This window comes from Cygnus olor, chromosome 5, assembly GCF_009769625.2.
Source record: "Cygnus olor isolate bCygOlo1 chromosome 5, bCygOlo1.pri.v2, whole genome shotgun sequence".
In the NCBI taxonomy this organism is placed as follows: Eukaryota; Metazoa; Chordata; class Aves; order Anseriformes; family Anatidae; genus Cygnus; species Cygnus olor.
In genome coordinates this window covers 17,141,787-17,169,064 of record NC_049173.1, presented here as the reverse complement: position 1 = coordinate 17,169,064, position 27,278 = coordinate 17,141,787, and the positions used below count along the sequence as shown (strand labels likewise).

The 27,278-nt window shown below is 39.5% G+C and overlaps 1 long non-coding RNA gene across 2 annotated transcripts; it reads right to left on the bottom strand.

Moving 5' to 3' along the window:
• Window positions 1-7,561: 7,561 nt before the first annotated feature.
• LOC121071138 lies at window positions 7,562-26,958 on the bottom strand. Of its 2 annotated transcripts, XR_005820403.1 has the most exons (5): window positions 26,761-26,958; window positions 26,382-26,453; window positions 13,332-13,467; window positions 12,731-12,901; window positions 7,562-7,669 (listed from the first exon to the last, which is right to left on the bottom strand). It is a non-coding gene; the product is annotated as an uncharacterized LOC121071138 (long non-coding RNA). The 2 variants fall into 2 exon arrangements; XR_005820402.1 differs by lacking the exon at window positions 7,562-7,669 and having other exon boundaries at window positions 12,391-12,901.
• Between the last annotated feature and the right edge of the window lie 320 nt (window positions 26,959-27,278).

Sequence of the window (27,278 nt, the reverse complement as noted above, 5' to 3'; positions counted from 1 at the left end):
TGCTTAGCGAGGTGTCTTTGACTGAAGAATTCACAGTCCCACTTTTAATCTAACAAAGCCTGATTTAGCTAGTTTTCAGTACACATGGCAATGCCATATTTTACTAGAATACTTGGAGGGAGCAGTTGGGAATTATGAATTGGTAAAACTGATCAACAGAAGTGATGCGGACAACTACAGTACAAGCAGATCCTCACCACACATAATTGGTGGGGATGTTATTTATGGACCCACGTATTTTTAGCTGCTGGCAATGCCTACCACAGTAGAGGGGGTGGCAGATAAAAATGGAAAGAATACTTTGAAAAGGGTGTTATTTTTACACTGAACTTCTCATATTACTCAACTGACATTACCTCGACACGTCACTTCGACACGTCACTGAACACACTCAAAGAAAAAGTGTCTGTCACGAGGCCGTAGGAACTGCCACCCTGGTCAGACCAAAGGTCCATCTGTTGGAGCATTCTGTACAGTGACCAGGAGTGACTGTTCAGAGAAAGAGTGTAAGAAACAGCATAATACAAAGTGGTCCTTATTGCTGACAATCATTTAAAGCATTTTGGACCACTGAATTCAGCAGCAAACAATGGACATATCCCCCATATACTTGTTTAATCCCTTTTTAAACCTATCTATACTTTTGGTTTCTAAAACATCCTCCAGCAATGAGTTCAGCAATTCAGCTTGGTTTGTTTTAAATTACTATATAGCTTTTGCACTTCTGATAAACAATGGATGACTGTCTTCATACTGCTGATTTTATGCCATATCCACCTTTAATCATCTCTTTTCCAAGAAGGCACGTCCTATTCAGTTTCCCTTGTATTGTACCTATTACTTTGTTTTTAATCACCACTGCTCACCTTCTCTATGTCTTCGCTTGTGCTACTACATTGATCTTTGAGATCCATTTCCTTATGGAACTATGTAGGACACCTGTTCCCGGTCTGGTCAGCCATAAATCCTGGAATTACTCTCTGATACCAGCTGAGTGCTTGTGCAGCCTAGGATAAAGGAATGCAGTGTCAAGAACAGCGCCCATCCTTTGAATTCCTTCCTGCCTCCCTACATAGGTAGGTGTAGCTCAGGTCATATCAGATGTACAGGATGGAACTCGCTCTCCTCTCCACAGGTGAGAACTGGAATTTTCAGATGTGCCTTGTGGATTTAGGAGCATAAATCTTTCTAATTTCCTATCTTCACATGTCTTTTTCTACTTTCGTTATGCATTTTCTGGACACTACTGAAACATAACATTAAATGCTAATAATTTTGGTAATAATTTACAACAGTAAGGAAGTGAAAATTATTGTAAAAGTTGTTAACAATATCAATTGGGTAGGGTTAAGTCCTCTTGAAACTGGTGGACTCAACAGCTGCCCTTCATAAATTATTAAAGAAATGATTCAAGTAGTAACTGAAGTCTTTTTAATTTTAGAGAACTGAAGCAATTGCAGTCTCCACCCAAAACCTGCATAACTTCCAAAGGACATACGCTGGGCATGCATAAGCAAAGGTAACAAATTACCTGCACCTAATTTCATTATGGACTCCTAATATGTGAAAGTGCATCTAGCTGTCTTTCTAGTATTACTAGATTTGTGGTAATAGTGGGTAGAAAAACAACTTTGATCAAGAGGTAGGAAGAAAGAGTCTGAGCTTCTTTATGAAAGAGATGAAATCTGAAGCATCTCTGCCTAGAATAAAATCATGGGGAAAACCGGAGTACAAACTATGCCCAAAAAATAGAGAGTGGTTGAAAGGGAGTGTTGCCTCAGTGAAGACAGAGTGGAAGGAGCAGTGAAAAAGAGAAGTGACAGAAAGAAAAGTGCAGAAAGCCAAGAAATAGCAGAATGAATACTAAGTAAAATGAAAGAGACAAAGCTTCTTGGCCTGAGCACTGGCTCAAAGTCTTTCAGATAGGTAGAAAAAACAAACCACTTAGTGCTTAATACCTCTTGTGTCCAAGGAACATACATTTGTATGCTCACTGTAATCAAATACCTAGCTCAGTTACTAATTTATATGCTTATCTGAACCAATATGCCTCCTAAATTTAGCATACTTTAGAAAGAGACAATACAGTTTTGACCTTTGGATTGTTTTTATCTAAAGTCAATACATTTTCATCCTCAACTGATTTGCAGCCCATTGAGTGGTCTGTACTGCAGCCAGCTCAGGGAGAGATGAAGCAGATGGATGGATTCTTCCACTTCCCTGTCTTACCACACTAACATAGGTAACTACTACACTGCTAAAGGTCATTGAAATGCAAAGAGCTGACTTGGAACTGTACTGGGATTTCCTTTTGTGAAGTCTCACAGTGACTTGTGAGGGCATCATACAATTTTTGAGTGCTAATAGTCAGCTGATAAATGATAAAATCGTAATGTAACAACTACTTAAATGGTTATATGACTATGTTCAAAGCCTATCACAATTGAAAAGAGAACAATGTTTAACAGCGTATTTATATGTAGACAGCTTTAACCACATCTATATGCAGTGCTTGAAATAAGTGGAAAAATGATTATGAATTTAAATTGTAAATAGTTATGAGCTTAAAAGCATAGGCTATGAGCTCAGGAAAAAGGAGAGCAACAGCTACTCACAGAGCAAGACCTTCTGGCATCCCTTGCTATTCACAGCAAGACCAGGCTGCTTTTAATATGTTGGACTTTGTGGTGTCGGGATTCAGCAAGATCTTCTGTAAGTCAGCTATTACCATTGCTCCAGAAAAGCAAGGCCACGCATAGTTTAAGCGAGCAACATCCTGCAGCTTCTGTACTCAGCATGGGCTTTGGCATTTCAACTGCGTAACGAAACCAGTACACACCTGCAGTGGAAGAGAGCTAAGTGGAAAAGGCAAAAAAAAGTGAGCCTGGAAAAGAATGTATCATAAGGAAAGCTGAACTCAACACCAGGGAGACTGCAGGGTAGCCTTGGTTTTAGACAGAACAGCTGCACCAGCAAATCATCAGGTGTAGGGTCTTTTGATTCCTGATGAGTTTGGAACTGAGAAGCTAAGATCTGGGAGCTTCTGCTAATTGTCAGACATAAAATACTTTGCATCTACCAAAGGCAATGTCTTTTTAACTAGCGTGTTTTCTGACACTTGCATCTCAAGTGCAGATTTCTCCCCTCTAAAAAGTGGTGTGCCTATTTGGAATAGGAAACAGTTGTATTGCAATGCATGACTGCATTCAGGCTTGAAATAAGAGGAAATGTAGTATGAAGATTACCTTTAGTGTAACAAATCAATGACTGATGACCAACTGCATTTGCAGTTTACCAGGATTACAAAGGTGGAGCATAACACTACTGTCCTTTAAAGACTTCACAACAGTTAACGCGTGTTTTATGCCGGGAGTGCTTTGCTTAGATTCAGCGAGAAACTTCTCAAGAACATTTACAGTTATGGAGGATGAATAATACAGAGAATGTACCAGTGGGAAACCACTGACTATCAGAGCTGCTCCAATTAACCTACAATGACAAGTGCAGTTTACTCTTTTGTTGAATATTTCCCTAGGTAAAGAATGTACATATTTCACACTTTTTTTTTTTTTACAAATTCCAAAAAAAATCCCAACAACTTCACTCCAAAGTCAAAGCAAGCTAGCAAATATCAGACATGGAAGTCAGGTGACCTGCACAGGTGAAAAGATAATTTAAAAGTTGGTCCTCATTATGTTACCAACTGTTGTGATAGGTTTGGATTCTTTGAATTTTTTGCCTGTCTGCTGATAGAGACAAAGTACAATTACTTGATGTTTGTTGAGTAAAGAGAATTCATTTAGCCTTTTTCATATGTATTCTGCAGCAATTGACACAGCTATTGGCAGAAGGTGCTGAGCTGTTCAGTGCTTGAAAAAGTTTTACCAAATTCAAACTGAGAAATCATGCTACAGTTACATATAGTCTCTATACAAATATATACACATTATATCTGATATATATGCATACACAGCACAATTTGCATAATTTCTCTGTATTATGGGAATACTCATAAGAAGCAGCATAAAATTTTCTCTGCTAAATGCACAGTGACCTGCCCTGTGGGCTCTGAATAAGCTATCTTGGAGCAGGCACTCGAGCTAAAATTGCCTGACCCTTAGATAGGTTATTAAAGGCAATAAAGAACATAAGAAGTTCCTGTATGATTATATCTGAAATACACAGTGTAACCATTTCTTCAGAAATCTGTGGTTTGGGAAAGATAATACATATGGAAATTTGCTAATTTAAAATGACACAATCTATTAGAGAATAGCCAAACCTTTAGAATTTCAAAAAGGAAGTTAGGTTGTGATGCACATATGAAACTTATAGAACACAATATAGTGAAGAAATGGTGTTGACAGACATTAAAGATGTTTCACAGATCAATAAATTACATTAAATTCAGTATGGGAATGAATGAGGCTCTTCCCCTATTCTCCCCACCAACTATATTATTTAAACCTAAATATAAAAATTTGGAATACAGATAGCAACTGACACAGCTAGAGAGAAAGATAAAATAAATCAGTTTAACAGTGGACACTTTAAGAATTGCAAAGACCTCAAAATAAGGAAGAGACCATGTTTGTAAATATACTGAACTCTTGCAGAGAGAAAGAAATATTCAGTAAACGAGGATAAGGGTAGTAGATATGCAGACAGGTGGAGTCTATAGAGTGTCTGTGAATGGGAAATTGTGCTGTTATGCAGCTTCTGGGAACAGTTTGAGCTGATTGATTTCCTAGAAAAGGGTAGATAACGATATGAATTTTTCAGGATTGACTGACATCTTTTATAATGACTGTCAAACTGATTTTGTCAGTAAGCACAATAGATTATTAGAAATTGGTGTAACCTAAGAGATTTCTCAGGTACTCCTGCTACTAATCTACCATGCTCACTGAAGATTAGTCAATAAGGCAATCCTAATTTTTCATATATATTAATGGCTGCCTATACAGCAACATTGGGGATCTAGCTGTCCTCTAAGGGTGAATTTCAAAGCTTTCTGCATCAGCCAAGTGTAGCCTGGCCACACAAACTGGAGAAAAAGACCTGTTCAAGCATTCTGTCTTTGCAGTGAGCTGTAGAGGGACTCTGAACACAGAGGTCAGTTTACTCTTTGTGGTAGAATGGGGACTGGTACTACAGGATTCACAGCTCTCTCTGAATATTCTAAATGCAGAACAGTTTCTTATACATTTAAAACGTATATACAGCTCTATACATGCAAAAGCCTGTATGAATTCAAAAAACTATACATAATAATATTAAGAATCAGATAACATGCGCTGGTATTTGAATGTCTTACCATGAGCATGCAGAATGTGTGTAAAGGGTGGGTGACAAATTTATCTTTTAAAATACTTTACAGCTATATTGAATTGTATACAAGCCATTTTTTTCCCCAAACTCAGAGTAACTTTGTTTCTAATGAATGTTAGATGAACTAGCCAAGAAAGTGCATCTCAGTAATGCAAAGTTCCTCAGCAATCACTTAGTGTTATCGATCGCAACACTAAGTGCTTTTTGCTTTTTGTGCACAAGGTGGTGCTCTTATCAACAGGCTGCGTAGTAGGTAAGTGCATGAGAGCAAGATGCTTACCGCTTTACAGAGCAGTATTAATTAGGAAGCACAGGATTCATTCCTCCTAGCATTTCTATGGTCTTTACTGAGATGTCAAAATCATACATTTCTGTTCCTGTCTCCAGATACAAGGAGAAGTGCAAGAATATTACAAAGAAGTAAAATTTGAGATTAAATAGCTCTAAAATTAATTGAATGGACTTGAGATATTCATATGAACAGCAGAGTTTGGTCCCCAAATTCTAGGCAAGTTTACTGCAATATAAATTCCCTCACAATTTTGAGATGAGAAGCTGAGTAAAATTCACTTCTGAACATGCTTTATGATTTTTTTTTTCTCTTCCCATTCTAAATTTAAAATGTCATGTTTTACCTTCATATCTTCTTCTGTTAGCGAGACACTGGTGATGATACCATATACTTGTACTGAAATAATTATCATAAAAGAAATTAAAAGAAATCAATAAGGTGATCACATTTAATAAACATAAAATTATAAATAACAGTATTTTATCATCAATAATATACTGACAAAATTAATGATTCATTGTATTTGGATATAGCTAGGCCACCTAAATCTTCACTGACCTCAAGCTAAGAAAGAAGGAAAATGGTCAGTACTCTGGAAGATCTCTAAGGAAATAACACATGGGCTATTTTCCCACCAAGGGATGTGAAATGTATAATGGAAACAACAGCAGCAGTAACACCCACTGGAGATCTACTTATTCTGCTTATATAGAAAATCAAAGCCTTGGTTCGTTCCAACTCTTAAAGAAACATCTCTTTGCATTCTTAAAAAAATATCCTCTGGTAACATCCTAGCTTTGCACAGGATGGCATCAAGGCAGGTTTTGAATATCCCAAGAGAATGAGACTCCACAGCTTAACTGTGCAACTTGCTCCAGTGCTGTCACCCTCACAGTAAATAAACGTTTCCTCATACTCAGCTGAAACTTCCTGTGTTCCAGTTTGTACACGCTGCCTCTTGTCCTGCCACCGGGCACCACTGAAAAGAGTCTGGGACCATCTTCTTGACACCCTCCCTTCAGATATTTATACGCATTGATAGATCTCCCCTCAGTCTTCCCTTCTCTATTTCTCTTCTGAACACATTTTGTTCAGGAATGCTTCTATATACCCTTATTCCTCCTCCTAAATCTTTCATCTGGTATGCACTACCATTTGAATAGAAACATGCAATGTCACTACATGATCAAAGCTCCATCCAAAGGCAAATTGGAATAAAAACCGGATCAAAGGGTAGTGTTTTTTTTTTTTTTAACCATACTCTTACAGTGTTAAATGGAAAGTTAGAAATATTTTAAAATAATTTGTTAATTTTACCTTCATCTTATCCTTCCACTTGCTCCCATATTTAAGTCCTATTTTAAGCCCTCTGGACCTGGGAACTTTTAACATACTTTTAACAATCTGGATGCCTTTTAACATACCTACAGTTATTGATGCTAAGCAGAATTACATTTACTTTTATTTTTCTGTTGTTCTTACATTTGCCATTAGATGGGAGCAGTCACTTTTATTAGCATTGCAGATCTAGTGAGCATATAAGAAAGAAAATGGATTAAATAGCTTTATCTCTAGCATGAAAGGAAAAATACACTTATTAGCAAAGCTATTAAGAAAAGAAACATCATGGAAATATAAGACCATGCCTGTAACATGGTAACCTAAATTCATTGAACAGGTCTGTGTTGCAGTATTAGTACACACTGTGCCAAAAAGCGTCTGTTTAAAACTGAAGAGAGCTGTTTTGTTCTTTAAATTATGTTTTACACATATTTGCATAAAAAAAGAATACTATGGAGATTGCAAAGTTAACCTTAAGAGCTGCCAAACCTGAAACCCTGTATCTGCTGTGGTTGGGAATGGATTTAAATGGAGAGACTCTGGGGATAGTATGCTGAATTCAGTTTCTGCTTTCAACACATCACAGGAATAGGCCTCATCTTATTCCTTACCTCTGAGAGTACCCAGCAACATTCCTTCAGTAGCAAATACACATAATCCACAGGGCATACTGAGTTTTATGAGCCATTCCTCTATTGGCAATGTCTGCTTGAACACGAAATGAATATTAATGAAATATTTCCAACTTACAGACTACCACAGAAGAATGATTATTCACAGAGGGGCCGTTTTTCACTAAGCTAATCAGACTTCTCAGTAATAACTAATTACTGAGCAAGGACAACAGTACCTGGCTAGACAAAAATGCATACATAATCAATTCACCTTAGAAGTTAGCTGAATATGAGGAATACACAAAGTCATGCCCCTAGATATTTAACAGTACATGTTAGTGCCTTATCCTAAACATTTACTGGAAATGCCTTGGCTGCATCAAGTGAAAGCTAGGTAACAAGTACAAAGTAGGTAAGGTGACAAACCACAATGTTTGGAATTCCAACTGTTTAGATACCCATACAAAATACTGAGTGTTACCCAAAATGGCTTCTGTCGCTCTATCAAGCAGTAGTTCAGGCAGAAGACTACTATCCAGGAGTCCAAATCAACTGCACTTTCGTATAGCAGTAAAGATTTTAGAAACTTAACTATGTTTCTAGTCCCTTGCCTCCTAACCCCAACAGCAGTATACCAACATTGGTACAGCAACGAAGACACACTGAGAAAACCACTTCTCTGAAGTAAATTGTCAGCAGCTTAGATTGTGAGGGCATTTAATGTAACATCACAGTGATTAGTGTCAGGCAGATTTCTTTGAAATTCTGCAACAGTGCCAGGAAACATTAGTGCTGGGCACTAAATGAGGAGAGTTGACCAGCATAAATGAACACCGAGAAATCATCAAAATGTCTTAGAATAAGTAAATAAATAAATGATTTATTCTAGGAAAGTTAAAGCCAATCCACAAAAAGAAATATAACATGAAAAATAGATATTTTATAAGAGATAAACAGGACCAGCAGTGATGCTGAAAGACACCTGGTGTTACAGGACAAAACCCAGGAGTCTGAAATCATATATGCCAGTGTGAATGCGGACATGAATTTCTAAAGACTGAAGTCCAGTCATTTCTGCTATAGTAAGCAATGAATGCTTTTGTTCATCATTTGGTAACTGCATTCCTACCAGCAAAACCTCTGGAAAAATAAAGAAAAGCCGAGGAAAAACAATTAAAGTTTAATTTTTAAGGAAAGTTGAGCAAAACCAATCACCTGTACAACGGATATAATAACACAGTAAGTAGATAAAGATGTGCATATGCTAGTGATAACAAAACAGTATTTAGAACAGGTAAGAAAGTTCATTAATTTTTGGAGAGTATTACAGCTACAGAAAGTCAACTGAATCTGAAGAAAGCTATCAATTAGATCCAAAGAATATGAAGTATGACTTTAAAATTCTTACTACTATTACATGTAATGTTTTGCCTGGGGATATCAATATCCCAAGTACTTGCATCAACTTCACCTTGCTTTAGAAATGAAAGCCAGCATTTAAATGAGACTTTAATTTTCCTGCAAAGGTTATATTAAAAACACCCTTTTCCCATTATGGGTCTAATTCCCCTTGTTTCACTGCACAATTATTGTGTGTAAGGCTAAAGGTAAAAGCTGCTAGAGGCAAATTTTTTCAGCCCAAATTCCATTAGATTACCTCTGGCCAAAGCCACCAAGGATACAGCAGGACTCAGCTTGTTCACGGAACCCTTGGGGTCATTTCTATTTTTGTATCCATACCATTAAGCCCTGACTGTGTATTGAACCTTTCTTCAGCTGATAGAATTCACCTTCCTCTGGTATGTGCTCTTGAGCATTTACATTCAATTCCTTCCTCCCTCCATCCCCTTTTCTTTGAACAGTTTGTGCTGATAAAACTGACACTATGGTACCTTCTCCAGTCCTTGAACAAACACACAGACACTTCGGTCTAAATACAACATTTAGCCAGGTAACTACAGCTGTTGGAAAAATAATTAGACCAGTAAAAGACTGGTGTGGATGCATTTGTGCCAATCAAATGGTGATCCATGCCAATATAATCTCTGTATGAGAACAGCTATACTGCATCAGTATAGCATCCCTTTGGAGAATAAATTCATTATCTGAGCATGTCTGCATTGCAGTAATGATACAAGCATAAGCATAGCAGTGAAGTGGCCAAGCTTCAGTTAAAGAAATATCTTGAAGAGGTATCAGAGCTAAGATTAAATTTCAGAGATTTTTATACATTTTTGTGACAAAATGGAAGAAATTTCTTGATATTTAGACACCTTATTCTGGTGTTCTCAGTTTTCAGGTCTGTTCAAAGTTCACAGAAATTCTAGGGAGCTACTTGGACAACCCAAACTTGAATTTCTTGCTTGCTCTGTATTTAAATTTCTCCAATCAACTGAAATGTTGTACACAGAAGATCATGAAATCTTTAGTGCTTTTAGCATTCCTTCTGTTCTGGGCAAAGGGAGATTCAGTATTTCCACCCAGAAGTGTCTGCTTCCAACTTCCCACTCCCTACTTCATATTCTGCAACACACTTTTCTAGTATAACAGCCACCATCTGCTCCTATTCAGCATACCTTTCATCAGCTATCATTGAGTTCCTTACTTTAGCTCTGAACTTCTAAATACTCTATCAGGAATACAGGAAAGAAAGTGGATTAAATGGTAATCGAAGCTGTTTCTCTTGTATTATCTTATAATTTTGAGATAATTGCAAAGCTAATCCAGCTGCTTGGTATGAAATAGAAAGAGTAAGTGACAAGTAAGGTATCAAGTAGTAATAATAGGTTCTAATTACGAGCATGGGTCTCACAGGTTCTGTGAGAACACAGAGAATTAGTAAAACAATTGTGTTAGCATTGCCATTAATTTATAACTCATGTTAATCAAATGGTTTCATTTTGAGGTGGAAGTTGTAAAAACATGTACTGTTCACGATCTAAAGTGAGAGCAAGCCCTGCAGAATTATACATCGGTGGAAACTTCTCTCTCATTTCCCACTTGTCCTCTGCATTTATGTTGTCTATATATCAGCTGTTTTGCTTTGAAAAGGAAGGAAAAATACATGTTATAACTTGAGAAATCTTCTACTATCCTTCCATTGCAATTATTAAACTAGTCAAACACTTAACATGTTGTAGATGAATAACTGGTTCAATTTATTTATACACCCTGTTCTTGAAAGCATATATGCTGTGCCACGTCCAGGATCATAGAGGTCATAATCCTCATGAAAACAACTTGAAGAGCACCATAATTTGCATATGTTAACTTTAATCTCAACGTGACATCTTTTATGCATTAAGACAAACTTATGAGTGGAGAACATTTAGGATCAAATTTGAAGTCACAGGTTCCAATTAGTTGGGAATTCATTTGGGAGCTCAAGATTAGTAAGGACTCCAGGAAAAAAACGACAAAAAACAAACAAACAAAACCAACACCACACAATGCAAACAAATAAGCAAACAAACACACCAGTTCTGGAAGAGACATCCCAAACTGTATATTACAGAACCAGAGATTGGTTAAGGTTGGACAGGACCTCTGGAGGTCACATTGTCCAACTAGCCCTGCTCAAGCCAGGCCACCTAGAACCATGTCCAAACGACTTCTGAGTATCTCCAAAGAGGGGGAGTCCACAACCTCTCTGGGCACCCTCTATGAGTGCTCCATCGCCCACACAGTAAAGAAGCGTTGCCTGATATTCAGACAGAATCTCCTGTGTTTCTGTTTATGCCCATGGCTTCTTGTCCTGTCACTGGGCACCACTGAAAAGGATGTGTGTAGTTAGAGACCATTAGGAGATGAATTAAACTGGGGCAAGCAAGAGAATGAACTGTTTACATAAAAGTTACATTACCCACCATTTTATTACAAAGAAGGTTATAACTAACCTCTAGAGTGTTCCAAAATGTTTTATAAAACTAAATGCTGGAAGAGGAAGGCTAAATTGTCTCAGAAGTGATTCTGTAACCATCATTTGTCATACTTAATCAACAAATTAAACTGAACTGAAAACTCAATAAGGTAATCTTGTCTTTTTTAATATATGCAACTCCCGAGGACAGTAAAAACATGTTTAAAATTGTTGTGATATCAAAAAATCAGTCATCCCATCTGTTATAACAAAGATAACTTTTGCAGAGTTAATAGTCCATAAGAACAGACTTTTTCTTTCTATCAACTCTACAAAAAATGAGGTATGACGGTTTCACCCTGATGGGCAGCTAAACTCTGCCACAACTGCTCTCTCACTCCCCCTCAAAGGGAAAGGGGAGAAAATATAATGACAGAGAGTTCAAAGGTTGAGATAAGGACAGGGAGATCATCCACCAAGTATCATCATGGGCAAAACAGACTCAGCATAGGAGATTAATATAATTTATTGCATACTACTAACAGACTAGATCAGTGAGAAACTAAAAGCAAACTAAAAACACCTTGCCCCCATCCCTGCTCTTCTACATCTGTCCCCTGAGTGGTACAGAGGAACAAGGAATGGGGGTTGGAGTCAGTCTGTAACACTTTGTCTCTGCTGCTCCTTCATCTCTCTCTTCCTCTCCACAGGCCGCAGCCTCCTCCAGGCCACATCCACCTGCTCCACCAGGGGCTCCTCCACGGGCTGCAGCATGGAGACCTGCTCCATGTGGGACCCATGGGCTGCAGGGGGACAGCCTGCTCCACCAGGGGCCTCTCCACAGGCCGCAGGGGAACTGCTGCTGCTTGCCTGGGGCACCTCCTGCCCTCCTGCTGCACTGACCTCAGGGTCTGCAGGGCTGCTTCTCTCATTTTCTCACCCCTCTCTCCCAGCTGCTGTTGCACAGCATTTTTTTCCCCTTTCTTAAACGTGCTCTCACAGAGGCACAACCAGCATCTCTCATTGGTGCATCTTCGGGCAGCGGTGGGTCCCTTTTGGAGCCGGCTGTTATCTAACATGGGACAGCTACTGCACTTTTCTCACAGAGGCCACCCTTGCTATCAAACCTTGCTGGAAAAGCCTGATACACAAGGGTATTTCACAACACCTATTTATTGGAATTGAGGTCTTCTGAATTTCACTCAGACACCTTATTGACCATCATCAAGTCAATCAGCTGTTTTACCACCACCATTCCCCACACAACACTGCCTTGTATTGCTACATACTCACAGTGAGATGAGAGATTGAGAAGCAGTAACTGACAGGAGGTGGGAATGGGGATTCAGTCAGTGTTTGACAGACCGTGCGTGACTTCAGACGAATTATTTGCTGTTCGTAACATACTCCACATCCATCTCAGGAAGCATCAATAAAGCTTTTGTTTATCAAGCTCTTGGAGGCCTAGGGAAGAACGTGCAGAACAAACATGAGTTCTGATACCCAGTCTCCTGTAGTAAGTCCTCACGTACACATTTATCTACATTTCTCACCCTGTCACTTCAGCTTTGTTACTCTCTGCATTTAAGGCACTACCCCTCCTTTCCAGTGCAGTTGCAACACAGGCAGAGAGGAAGGCTGATTTCTTTCTCCACACCATAACCGGTCAGCCCTCTCCACCACCTTCTCCACAGTCCCCTAGACCAGCAGCAAACCTCCATGGCTGGGGCAACAAACACCAGCATGAGGCAACTATTTGCTGACCCAAAAGCCCTTGAGCCCTTCCCAGCTCTCCCCAAGCCTCCTGACCTGTAGGCTCTGCCTCCTGTTACCCCACCCAGACAGCAATCTTGTCTCAACAGCTTCAGCTGCTAGGGAGCTTGAACTCACTCACCTGCACTGCAGTTCTGACCCTGTGTAGCCCAGCAGCAGCAGTCAGTGTCTTCCCCTCAGCAGTTTAAAAAGCTTGACGGCCAGAGCTGCCTAACACGACCTCTGTCTGCAGGGGGATTAGCACCTTTCACTTCACCCTGCAAACAATCAAAAGAGCGCACGCAGCCAGCTACTATGCATGAATGAAGGGGTTAGGAGCAGCTGAAACAGCCCTTACACATCTGTTTGCAATCATCTGATCACACAGTTAATTGGCACGAGCTACATTATTTCATCTGACCTGTGTAGGACAGATTTCTTATATTCTAGACTGGGCGTGGCAAAAAAAAAAAAAAAAGTTATGATAGCTAATGCTTGTGTTTTTTAAAGATGTCACTTCTTTCATAAGTATCGGTATTTATCCTTCTATACACAGCGAGTAAAGACCGCAGCATCAGTCTGGGAGATCAGTTTATGAGCTGATCATGCAGCTCTGCTTCTCATTTTCTCCCCTCTCTTGCAGAGCACACAGAGATAAACGTGGATGCAAGTTACTGTGCCAGAAATAGCTGTGCAGCAATATACTGCGGACATGACTGTAAGCAGTTTTATGAGCTGGCCAAAGGCAAAAACATAGTAAAGGCTTATTCATAAGTGATGGTATCAGCATATCTAAATGTTTCCTCTACCTCACCAAACGTCACAGGAGGACGCTTCAAATAAAGGGCAGTTAACCCAGGAGATGATTGGTCATTCCTGGTAAATGTCCAGTGGAACAAGCTGCAGAATGAAGATGTTCATCAGGTGGAAGCAGAAGCTGACTGACTGAATAAAACCTGTACTGCTTTTTTTTTTTTTTCTAGCAACTCTACTGCCCTGCATAGCCTGTATAAGCCCTGTGCATATTAATGTATACCCACATACAAATATATATATTTATAAAACATCAGAACAGCCCCTTAAGTCAATATAACAGTGAAAGTGACAACAGCAACAAGTCTTGTACAGTCAAACTTTCACAATATATTAATTAGAGCAACAATGCTCTCAGCTCACAGAAATATTAATATTTTTTTTTGCACTTGGAAATATATTAAAGTTGTTTACAAATGCCAGCAAGATGAGTTCCAACATGCCTGAGATGCAAACAGGCACGGTCACACAGCAGATGGTGAAAATAAGATACGGTGGTGAAAGCTATTGTCCCTAACTCACCTAAATATGTCACTGACATAGCCAAGAAAGGACTTCTGATTTCAGAATTTAAATTTCTGATATCCAACATTGACCCAAAGAGCATCCTAATATATACAAAGATTTCTATGTATTACAGAAGCTTTTGGGTCAGTCTCTTAGAAATAAGACACTGTTGTCAGCATGATACCAGCAAGCTAGCAGTGTAGGACAGCAATAGTTGCCACACATTGCAGGGCAGAAGCAAAGATAGGTCAGTGAAATAAGGTAATTAAAATAAGCAATGGAAAGTTGTAATTACTAAGGATGATTAAGGAAAATAATGGAAAAGAATAATTAAAGAGGAAAAAAAAAGAAATAAAAGAAGGTTTTATGTTAGAGAATTTAAATTCAAATGAAAGAAATCACTTGGTATAATATTGTTCTGTTAAGTTCAGTTCTCATCAGATAGTCAATTATGCAAAAAAAAAAAAAATCACTGGGAAGGTTAGAAAAGGTCATAGTGCAGTCCATACTGCTAAGTCTATTTCTCTTAGTCTCAAGGAAGTTGTGAGAGCTTTCCAAATACTTACTGTAAATAGTACACTTGCTTCCCATCACAGAATATCTAAAGGTCAGTGGTGTCCTCAGTCTAATCTCCATAAGTTTCTAAAATGAAGTTTTGCCTTTTATTTTCCAAATGTTTTGCTACTGCTAGGTGCTTTCTTTACATTCTTGAGGCCTGAGCTCTTCAGCAGCAAAGAGGCGCAGCATAAGAACAACATATGCTTCCTCCCCCATCCTAATCTAAAGGACCTACTGCTGAAGGAAGAAAAAAGGCTTCATACTGGTTGGCATCTGTGGTAAAGCAATGAGCTCTCATGTTGTGGTAGGTTTTTAAGAAATGCACATTTGTTCTCTGTGAAATGGACAACAGTCAGCAAGTATATTTATATAATCAGATACAAACATGTAATTGGTAAGTCTCACCATTCTGTGTTTGTTTGGGACTGATGGTCTAACAGTGAAAGACTGATCGCTCATCATCAAACCCATCAACAGTCCAGCCCCCTACCCTTTTTGCTAAACATGGAAGACATCTGTAATATTTAAGACATCTGTGTTTAAAGAAGGCTTTGGCTTTCTCTCAACATAGTTTTTCATCATACTTGACCCTGCAGTAAATCTGTAGCAGCAAATCTCATTTTGCAAACATAGAACACAGGATCACTGTAGACTCAGCCAAACAAAGGTTAAGGAGATACATTTCTGTTCAAATACACTTAGCTCCAGAATTAGCAGAGGCAACACAGAAAGTGCTTGGCTGAGTGCGTAGACTTAAAATGATTTTTTTTCCAAAGTTCATTCTAGTGCTAATATGCCTCTCAACAAATGCTGGAATGTCAGTCGTTAGATGGGGGAGAGAAAACTTTCAGGATGTCCCAGACGAACTACATTGGGACAGTTATGTTAAAACGGCAGGATTTTTTTGCAGTGAAGTCTTTGAAATTTATGAACCCTTAAATTGTTTGTTAGGAACAGCAGGAAATAATGGACTATTATTATCTTTTATCTTAGATTGGAAGGTCTCTGGGAGAGGTACTGCCTCTTCTGTGTGTCTTTGGCTGAAAGTTGGCAGAACAGAGGCCTATCCCTGACTGCCCCTCATCTGTGACTGCTGGGTCAGTCAGAGGAGAATTTGCCATTGGATTCAAAGGGAAATGAATCAGATCTCTCAGTAATATCTATATAAATGATAATACGCAGGGAGTAATAATTGAAGAGAGGGTCTCTTAGGTTCTGCATGTTGATTGCAAGGATAAAAATGATTAGAAGTGTTTCTCTTGTCAATCTGGATCCTAGAAGGATGGAGAGAAATGTCAACCAGTCAACCCACAAACCAGCCCTTCTGCTCATGTGTGTGTGAATTGTTGGAAGCTGCACAGGGCTGCTATTTCTCCTTTTCAAATAACACAGAAACTCAATTTTTTCAGCAAGGAAAATGGCACAACCAAGCCCTATTTTTAAACTGAACTGTTCTTGGACAGTACAAATGAAAAGCAATACTATCCTGACTGTACATTTTGTAACCTTAAAAGGAGAGAGCTCTTTTTCAGGGAAGATCAGAATTTCTGCCAAGTATTATCAGCAATGGGGTGGAAGGCAAAACATTGTTTTCACAACTTTCTTGACCATTAGTGGTAAATCTGATCTAGCCTAATGCAGTCTCTCTGTGTGTCCCTTTTAGGATGTAAGTATGGCTGGTAAAGAGAAATACTTGCCAATCTCTGTCCATTTTGACATGGGTTGGAGCTGTGGTAAAACCTCTGTATTTCCAGATCACCAGACAAATACATCAGGTGGCTTCTTACTTCAGTGAGCTCCTTTGCAAAGATTCTAGTGTGGTGATTTTACTCAGCTGGGCAGATGAGCTCCACCACAACCACTCTCTCACTCCCCCTCCTCAAGGGAAAGGTGGAGAAAATACAATGCAAAGGGCTCAAGGGTTTAGAAAAGGACAGGGAGATCACTCAACAATTATCATCATGGGCAAAACAGACTCTGCATAGGAAGATTAATGTAATTTATTACCTATTACTAACAAGCTAGAGCAGTGAGAAACTAAAAGCAAACTACAAACACCTTCCCTGTATTCGCCCTCTTCTACGTCCTCCCCCTGACTGGCGCAGGGGAACAGGGAATGGGGGCTGTGGTCAGTCCCTAACACTTCATCTCCGCCGCTCCTTCACAGTCACTCTCTGCCCCTGCTCCATGTGGGGTCTCTCCCACGGGATGCCGTCCTTCCCGAACTGAGCCTGCATGGGCTTCTCACAGGCAGCAGCTCTTCAAGAACTGCCCCAACATGGGTCCATACCACGGGGTCCATCCCCCAGGAGCAAACTGCTCCCGCACGGGTCCCCCATGGGCTGCAGCTCCCCCGAGGCCCCCTGCTCCTGCGTGGGCTCCTCTCCACGGGCTGCAGCTCTGGCCCAGGGCCTGCTCCTGCGGGGGCTCTCCATGGGCCGCAGCCTCCTCCAGGCCACATCCACCTGCTCCACCAAGGGCCTCTCCACAGGCCGCAGGGAAACTCACAACACAACCCATCAGCATGATGGTGGGTCAAGCAGTCCTGATGTGCTGTGCTTTTTGGTGGTGATATCTGGTCCTCTCACCTCACAACCATGTTAGCATGGGGACATCACCACAGCTGTGCTGGCTGCACAGAGCACCACAGATTGCAGCATGGCTCTTGCCCAGTTTTCAAATGATCCATTTACCAGATAAAAACCCACTACTCCCTTACTGATTTTTTCCCCCCTAAAAAGGAAGGAACAGCTGTAGAGCTTGTGAAGAGCCTGGGAGAGGGCTTGGGGGTGTGCTGGTGTGCGAGCATGGACCCAGGCACAGGGACGGAGCCAGAGCTGAGGAATGGGGCTGTTCGGCGTGCTTCAGACTGACTAAAATTGTGATGGGGAGTGGGGGGGGTGTGGAACTCTCCTTTCCCATCTCCCTATTTAGCCAGGGGCTCCCATATGGTTTTCTGACTGTTCTCCACTGTAGCCACTGTGTGGCAGAAGAGATCAAGACTATGATTTTCTGCGGAGGACAGCGAGGGAAGCGTGCAGCTTTCACACGCCTGCGTGGGGCAGGCGCCATATTGTGCGGGAGGGCGGTGTGGCAGGGGCCCATGCACCACAGCAGAAATAACAACCACTACCCGAACAGATGTGTCATTAGCTGACAGTTCATTGCTTTTAAGGGTGCGAAAGAGTCCAGGTCAGGGCAGTTCACTCCGTTAAATTGGCAGAGCCAATAGTTGCCATGCGTTTTAACACCGAGGACAGCCTGCCCTGAACCTCATCTGCCTCCCAGGCCGGTGTGGCGGAGCGGGTGAGGTGGCGGCCAGGACGTGGCTGTTGAACCTGGCAGAGCTGCCTTGGAGCAGAAGGAGCTGCGTGGACGTGAATGTGCAGACCGGCTGGGCACCACAGTCAAAACTGAAGTTAAAAATAATCCCCTCAACAGAAGACAATAAATAGAACTCCAGGGAGTTCCTGTTAGCACAACGAGGAAAATTGAATGGCTTTTCCTCTCTTAAAATCCAATGTTCCTCAAGAGAAAAAGAAAATGTGTTGATCCATATTCACAGCAGACAAGGGAGCCTCATATTTTAACCAGATGCTAGATTTTCTCAAAAACATGCTTTCAGAATTCAAAAATTACTGGCAAAGTCAGATTCAATTCAATAATAAAATTTTCTCAACATGAAAATAATATGGAAGGGTCAATGTATGTTGTTGCTGTAACATTTAGTTGCAATGTCTGGGCAAGGGTTTAGTTTAAAAAATTACGTTTTCATTTTAAATTTGATTTTCCAGTTGATGCATAACAAGAAATCAAAATAAGCCCTTTTGTTTTGGGTTGAATAAAATGTTTTCATTTCTACCCAAACCAAAATTGTTCTCCATTTGTTTAGTTTGGCCACTGAACTGAACGACTAGCATGTCATTATCCACACTTAATGGCAAAAAAGACATCTTAAGGACAAGCAGGGTTTTAATTAGTTCCACTTCAGTATTTAAGATCAATGCTTAAATGGAATTCCTGACCAGGAGTTTAAATAATAAATGCAGGTTTGTTTGTTTGTTTTAATGTTAGTTTTGCATTACATACTAATATTTCAGAAGTGAATCAGGACTTTCTCAACATAATCACATCTATGTAGTGAAAAGATGGTGCCTGCTTAGTGTGCTTGTAAACAACAGAAATAAACAGAGTTGGGTAATATAAAGTAAAAAACAGTTATGATTGTCTATGATGTAATGTGGTTAATAAGCTACAGTCTCAGCACATTTACTTAAGTGCTGACAAACTAAAAGACAAATACAAAACAAAACAATACATATCTACCTCTCAACTAAAGCCAGTATATCAAAACACACTTCAGGCGACATCAGACTGTATTTAGAGAACAGTGTTGAAGATAACTATGGGAACAATTGATGTTGAAATCCAAGACTATGAAGACAGCAAAAGCACAAAACACACATATGGATCTGCAAAACTTTTAAGAAACGTTCCAAATTTTAAGCAAATGTTTTTGATGGAAACCCATGAAAATAAAAAAAATAAAATAAAAAAAAGGAAGGCAAATTTAACTATTCACTTCATATTTGCTCACTCTGGGAATGTTTAGGAATTCTGTAATGGATCTGTACCTCATACACTGTTCAAAAGATCCCTATCTTACCAACTTGAGCTATAATTCAGTGGCCAAAATGTTTCTCTTTTGTTTCTCATGGCATGGTCTTACAGAACTGTGCTATTAGTCCTCAAAGGCAACATGCATATAACTTGGCTTTTATAAACATGTAGAATGTATTTCCAGAGTATGAATATGGGCATTAGTCTCAATAGGGCTACTTATCTTGCTAAAAAGATTTGATGGGGCTAGACTGTTAGGATGACTACTGGCACAAAGGCTATAAGCCCCTCACTTTTACAAGCAAAACACTTGCAGTGGTTACAGGTTAAACAGGTGGCAACTGAACAAGAAAGAACGGCTATGAGAAAGCTTAAATGTTGGTCAACTAGAGACACTATTGCTGCAAGAAATGACTATGACAAGACTGATCCTGCTTCCTTGGATGTCTGATCCTCTGGCTAAACTTCAAGAGAGAAGTTTGGGTATACATCTAATGAGGAACCAGGATCCAGCTGTCAGTGGCCAAAGGAGTCATGAACTGCCAAGTGGAACAAGTGAAAGATCCTAGTGTAAGAAAAAAACGAAGTTATTCAAATTTACTCAGTTCACAAAGACCTATTCATTCATGTGTTCTTTTTACAAGGTCCTATTAAATTGCTAGTCCTTTTGACACTGGTTTTCATTGTGCATTGCAAAGTGAAAAACAGAGAGGAACTTAATAAAGTCACTGCTCTGTACCAAGCTTCTGCTCATTTATTCAGCTGTATACCAGTTTTGATGCCCAATCTGATACAGAATCTATGAACTACTGCGAAGTCTACTGGAAAAAAAATCAGAAAGAAAAAGAAAGGAAAAGAGAAGTACTATCACATGATTGCAAAGCAAATCATGGAAATACAAACCAATTGTGTCAGCTTCCTAAATCTTTAGCCAGCCGAAAATAATAACACTAGGAGGGTGCACTTGACCTCTGCATCTCAGTGGGTTGTTTACCTTTTTCCCTGCAGGTTTCAAAGTCAGCAGTCATTGCTGATTTCCACTGTTGGTCATTCTAAGAGATGTGTATTCCAGGAGTTTGTATCCCAGGCCAACCTGCTTCCTCTGATGAGGAATTCGCTACTCATGTTGTCCTTCAAAAGGCAGTCAAAGCCTAATTGCCTACAGATTTTAGTTTGTTGATGATTGGGTTGTTTCCTGGATCATATCTTTTCAGTAGCACCAGACTTGGATTTGAACTGTTGCTTTGAGTTAGCACATTGAGCAGGGGCTGCAGGATCAGCTCTGCATACTGAACAGTTTTTTTCCTGCTGACTTACATAAACATGTTACACAGTAGACATGTTTCAGCCCATTTCCAGACTAGGCCTTCCCACACAGTCTTCTTAGAGGAGTATCTTCTCACTTCAGTATAATACAGGTCGTATATGTTGCTGCCTTGTCAGCAGCAATATCTGCCCATTTCCTACGTAATATTTGAGACACTGAGCTTCTGGCTGATTAGAGCTATATTTAACTGTGTTGATAATTAATTTTATCTGGTTGATGAGAAGTTGAACATGAGTCAAGTGTGCCCTGGCAGCTAAAAGAGCTAATCATATTCTGGGGTGCATCAAGCATGGCCTTGCTAGTTGGTCAAGGGAAATGATTGTCCCACTATACCCTGCACTGGTGCAGCCTCACCTTGAGTACTGTGAGTAGTTTGGGGTACTACAATATAAGAAGTGCATAAAACTTTTAGAGAGCATCCAAAGGAGAACTATGAAGATGGTGAGGGTCTGGAGGGCAAGACAAATGAGAAGCAGCTGAGGGTCCCTTGGTTTGTTCAGCCCAGAGAAGAGGAGTCTGGGGGAAGGCCTCATGGCAGCCTGCAGCTCCCTCATGAGGGGAGCGGAGGGGCAGGCGCTGAGCTCTGCTCTCTGGGGATAGCGACAGGACCCGAGGGAATGGCATGGAGCTGGGACAGGGGAGGGTCAGGCTGGGTGCTCGGAAAAGGTTCTTCACTGAGAGGGTGGTCGGGCACTGGAACAGGCTCCCCAGGAAAGTAGTCATGGCACCGAGCCAGACAGAGTTCAAGAAGCATTTGGACAACACTGTCAGACATATGGTCTGATTTTTGGGTGGTCCTGTGTGGAGCCAGGACTTGGACTTAATGATCCTTGTGGGTCCCTTCCAACTCAGGATAGCCTATGATTCTATGATTCTATATACTTTGTTGTGAATTGTAGAGCAGTCATCAGCTACTGCAGGTGAAATTCTGAATCTTGATCATGGATGACACACTAAGCAGGAGGCAATATAAGGGCTCATACACGTAAGAAATGAGCAGTTTTCTCTTGAGAAACAGCTGCAGCTCTGTCTAGACTGAATTGAAGTAAGGAAAGTCAAAGTGTGTTATTAAAGCAGCTTTCATATCAGTCAGTCAGAAAAGGAAAATGCCAATGTCACTTGGGAAAATGAGGTGTTTCCAGGTACCTTGCTTTCCCTCGTCATTCCAGCACTTCATCATCTTGAAGTATGACATCAGAGAGGGATATAGCATTCACTTGTCACTTGAGGGAGAAACTGTTATTCTATCACATCTGGATATCCAGATGACTCCACTATTAGTGGTTAAACTTTTTATTCATGGACATAAAAGACAAAAACCCTTCAGTGCCCTTATGGACACATGGCCAAAACCAGCAACAATGGCAGATACACAGGCAATTGTTTGTTTCCCAAGAGTCTGGAACAGCCCCAAACACAGCATTTCCTGTAGGCATATGCCTACAGGAGGTAGAATTAAGATCCTATTTGCCTCTTAAGTACAAAGGATCTTGAGCTTAGCGTCTCTATTAGATATCCAAACACCAGCATGTACTTGTAAAATAAATGAAAACCTAAAATTCCGGGGGGAATGGGCAAGAATCATCATTTCTCTTGCTGTATATATTACTCAATGTCAAAATGTATAAATAAAGTTAGTATTTTAGAAAACCATTAAACATTCACTAAGTATGGGAAATCTTCATCAAACAGATGTGCTGTTATGAATTATAACATTTATCAGTCTACTGATGATACAGTTTACTGTAAGTCTGCTCTTTCAAAATGAAACCATATGTTGAATGGGAGAGAGTGTAAGATTATTGTAAATGGAGATAAGGCTACTTACCAAGCATGCTGATGGGCATTTTGTGGATGAACTTTCTTTTACAATATTGTTAAGGGCTATATACATTCTAGTTTCATGCAAACAAACTTACAGACACCAGGTAGAAAATGATTTAAGCGTCAGCTGGACGTTCTGGTTGGTAGTGGGACCAATAGTGCCAGGTGCCAAACACGCACCACAACAAAACCTTTTATAGTTTCCATATTCAGATAGCTGAATAATAGTAGTTTGTAAGAGCAAGAAGGGACAGAAGCTGACTTTTTTATTTTTTTCTTCACTGCTCTTGGAAATTTTGTATTACAGAATGTGTTGAATCTTGGAACACATGAGGAAGTCACATTTGCAGCTATTCCCTAAGAGTTCCAAAAGTTTAAGTCTAGAAAATGTCATCGTGATGGGTCCTGTGAGCTGTAAGTCATGCTGCAGTTTTGGCTTGTGACTATGTCTGTCAGTCGCCTCTCTTGCTGATTGCCTGCAGTGTATCCCTGGAGTTGCTGTCTCATTTGAGAGAGAGCAAGTCCTAATAGAGGACAATAAAGCGTTTGAGCTACAACTCCCATGGGAAAGGGAAGCATTTCTAAAGTGAAGCTTTTCAGCTTTTGGCTAAAAGACTAGTTCTGAGTATTTAATTGGTTAATTTAAAAGAAAACAAGGTTTTCCCCAGAAAGCAGGCTTTTTATTTAAAAATGTGCATTTAATAAAAATCTAATTTTCCGCCAAAACTGTTTCAACCAATACTGGGAATTATATTCCCTGACAAAACTACTTGAAAATGAATTTTATAATGTAGAGGAAAATCCAGACAATTTTTTCCAGATGACTTTAGTGATGTTATTATTCCTGAGCTAAACATGATAAACTTAGGAAACTCAGAATTAACGTTAATGAAAATCTAGCACATTAAAGATATGGAAAATACAGTGTGTGAGCATGAAAATGACTTTAGTCTCTGCCATCTCATGCTGTAACTTTAGAGTTATGAAAAAACATTATATTTAGTTTGATTTACTCCAGAGCATCTTCAAGCAGCCAGCACATATTGAATGATCAAATACTTTTCAGAAATACTTGGTATTGCCAGAGTAGCACAAGTGTCTAGCCAAGCTCAGTTCTGCTGCCCATTTGTCAGCTTCCTTTTGTGCTTCTCTGTTCTTCCCTGAGTCTTAATCTGTACACAACTGTCTTGCAGTTCTACCAGTTTCTTCTACAGTCCCTTCTACATGTACCTATATCTCTGCACACATAAACCAAATGTGTAAACTCTCACTCAGATATAGAAGCACAGATCAGTTTTCTACTACTCCATATTCACCTGAGCATGACTATTTCTTGAGGCTTTTTTTTTTTCCCTGATTCCTTTTTTGTGGAATATAATGAAAGTAATGAATAGTTTATCAAGAAAATACATTAATGATGAAATTAAAGATGGTTCTGTAATTTCATAATACTGCATTTTCCTTAGGAATAACGTAGCATTAAAAGTTACTTTTCAGAAGTAACTGCATTGGTTTCAAGTGGCCATTATCCCCACAAGAAAAGGTTCTCTTGTAAGATGGCTCCTACTTCTCAGCATTTAAAGTGAATCAGGCTCCATCTTGAATGGGGGCCACCTCCCTTCATGTCATTGACAGAGTAAGAGAGACTCCTCTTAGTGCACTCACTTGGCTGACATTAATTTCAACAACTCCTCTGTCCAGAACACCTGAGGTTGGAAGCTACTTTCAAAGAGGGCGGTTGTACTACAGGAGTTTTGATTTTCTGTGAAATGTAGAAAAAATAAACATTGAATTGCAATTGTTTCTGATCTGTCTCTTGACATTTGAGCTCCCCGGCCCTGTCTCCAGTGACCGAATGTGGTGAGATGTAGTTAGAAATTTCTACCCTGCTCTCCATAGTATATTTTCAGTTCATCAGTTCCATCTTTAAAAAACAGTTTTCCTGTTATTTGAACGGGATGCAACATATTGAAACCCAAAACTTGCAGGTTTGGGTGCAAATTTTGTTCTTCCCCTCAGATTTACACAAAGGAACACTTATAGTAAATGTGTGTGATAATGACTGGATGGAAAGACAGATTTTCACACTGAGGCCTTGCCTTGAGGCCTAGCCTTTTTACAAAAAAAAATAGCAGTGGAGCTATAACACTTTGTTTTGTCTATTCCACAAGCAAGATTGTAAGAGAACTTAACAGTAAGTACTCCATTAAGTCACAATTCTGTTCATTTTATCATGCAGTGATTCACAGGCAAAACCTCAAAACACTCATGGCCATTGACTTTTTAATATAAATAAACAGTCATTCTAAGGCGGAATGTCTGAGTAATTACAAATAAACTTTTAAACAAGATCTACTGCACATTCATAGTCATCTATTAAACATCTCCTTTCATGGTTTCTTGATTTTTCATTTTTGTAACACAATATTTTAAAGCAAAATTTACATTTTGTAACAACATTTTAAAGCTTTATACGCTCAGAGGAAAACCTGCAAGATCAGCTGCGCAGAGGTGAATCACGGTGCTGTAAGAGAACCTAGCAACACAGCACAAGTGGAGATGGGAAAATGATAGCCACATTAAACAGTTTATGAAATGAATTAGAAGCTGACTAAGGCAAAATGTAATTATCATAGTTGGCCTTTGTCCAGAGCATACAGTTTCTAGTAATTAGGTATTCAGTATCAGCCAAAAATTATTTTTCTTCCTTGGTCCATAAAACAGGAACAAAACTCTTACTGAAGTTAGCAACTAAAGACAGAAAGGACACATGAGGTTTTATGGCAGAATTCTTGCTGGAAGTGATTAAGGAAAAGTTTCCATTCTACTCTGCATCTGTGAGAGTATCCGGGGTTATTCATGTGGCAGGTGCTCAAATGACATCACAGTTAATGTTTAGCATCATTTTCTTATAGGCCAAATCCTTCCACACCCTTTTTAAACAAAAAGTTGGCATTGGACCACACGATATTGCAAAAGAACTTGAGATTATATACCATTGACAAAATGTCACGTTACTAACAGGAAGCTCAGTAAAATGAAAAAAAAAATTAATTGTGTAAATTAAGTGTAATAAAATACCATTGGCAGAAAATCAACATGAAACATGGTAGGCCTGGTCCTGTTATACCTGGTCTTGTTCGGGAATCAGCAGAGGTGCCTGTGTGTCAAACTCTGACAAATAGGAGTGAGCACACATGGGCTTTTAAATTCAAAACATGCTTAATCAGTTTCACGTGGAGATACGGACTATACTGCAAATGTTAATTGGTTGGGATTGAAATGTAAACAGATTAATTTTGAAGGTCTCAGGTGGTGGAGCTAGAGTTTCCAACTGTCTGTTACAGTAACTTTAGAGAAGAGCTAGCAAAAGCTGCCTTCTTAAACTTTAGCTCATGGATCTCAATAATACAGAATATATATATATATATATATTTGAAAGATTACCTTTTACATTTTAATAAGTTAAAAAACATTCAGGTTCAAACAGCTATCAGTTCACCAAATTAAGGCAAATACGGTTTTAGACCAAGAACAGAATACCTTATGTAGTTGCCAGTGTTTTGTTCTCCATTATTAGCATAGCTCTTCACTGTGACTAAATCCTTGTGGTCCCTGTAGGCAGAAATAGCAGATTCCAGTTAGTAAGTCAAAGAGAAAGTGATGCTACCATGGGATGGGGCTTAAAAGGAAAAGAAAAGAATTAAAAGCATTTTCACTGATGTCAGTACGGTGCTGCTTGTTTCCAGGAGAGACAACTGGAACAAAATCCACTCTGGTTGTACATCACCATGATTTTATTGCAAGCATATTTATTCGCGTTTCATTAAATACCACTGTTAACAACTAAACAGATGAAGATGGGTTTGGACAATGGAAATCACTAAGGGAGCTTCCGAAATGAGATCAAAACAGCACTTACTAAACTTTGTAAGCCCATATTTCTGGCTGGTGGCCTGAACAGGATCCCTGTGCATGCTTGACACACCCCTTGAAATAAAAGGCGCTCGAGGAATGCATGATGGCCTCGTGCATTTCATGACTGAGGCCCATGACTGAGGAAGTCATTAAACCTTCATTTTAGCTTTTTGCTTGTGCCTTAGATAATGGAAAGCTTTTACAAAACATGACCTATGGGATAGAACAGACAATAAGGAATTAATGAACTTAATACAAGATAGAGATGCTATGATTGCTGAAAAGTATGGTAATACCAACATTATATTAACCACATGGACCATTACTATATCAGAAATATATACCTACCTAATGGGTGAATCATATAAGGTTAGTTCCTCATTATCAGTGAGGCAAATCCTTCACATTCACTTTGCAAAAAGAACTTTTTGTCAGGTTTAATTCTGAGAACAGCCAAACTTCCATGAAAAAAATAAAAAAGCCAAATGAAAATAAATTGTTTTTTTAACTTCACTGAAAAAT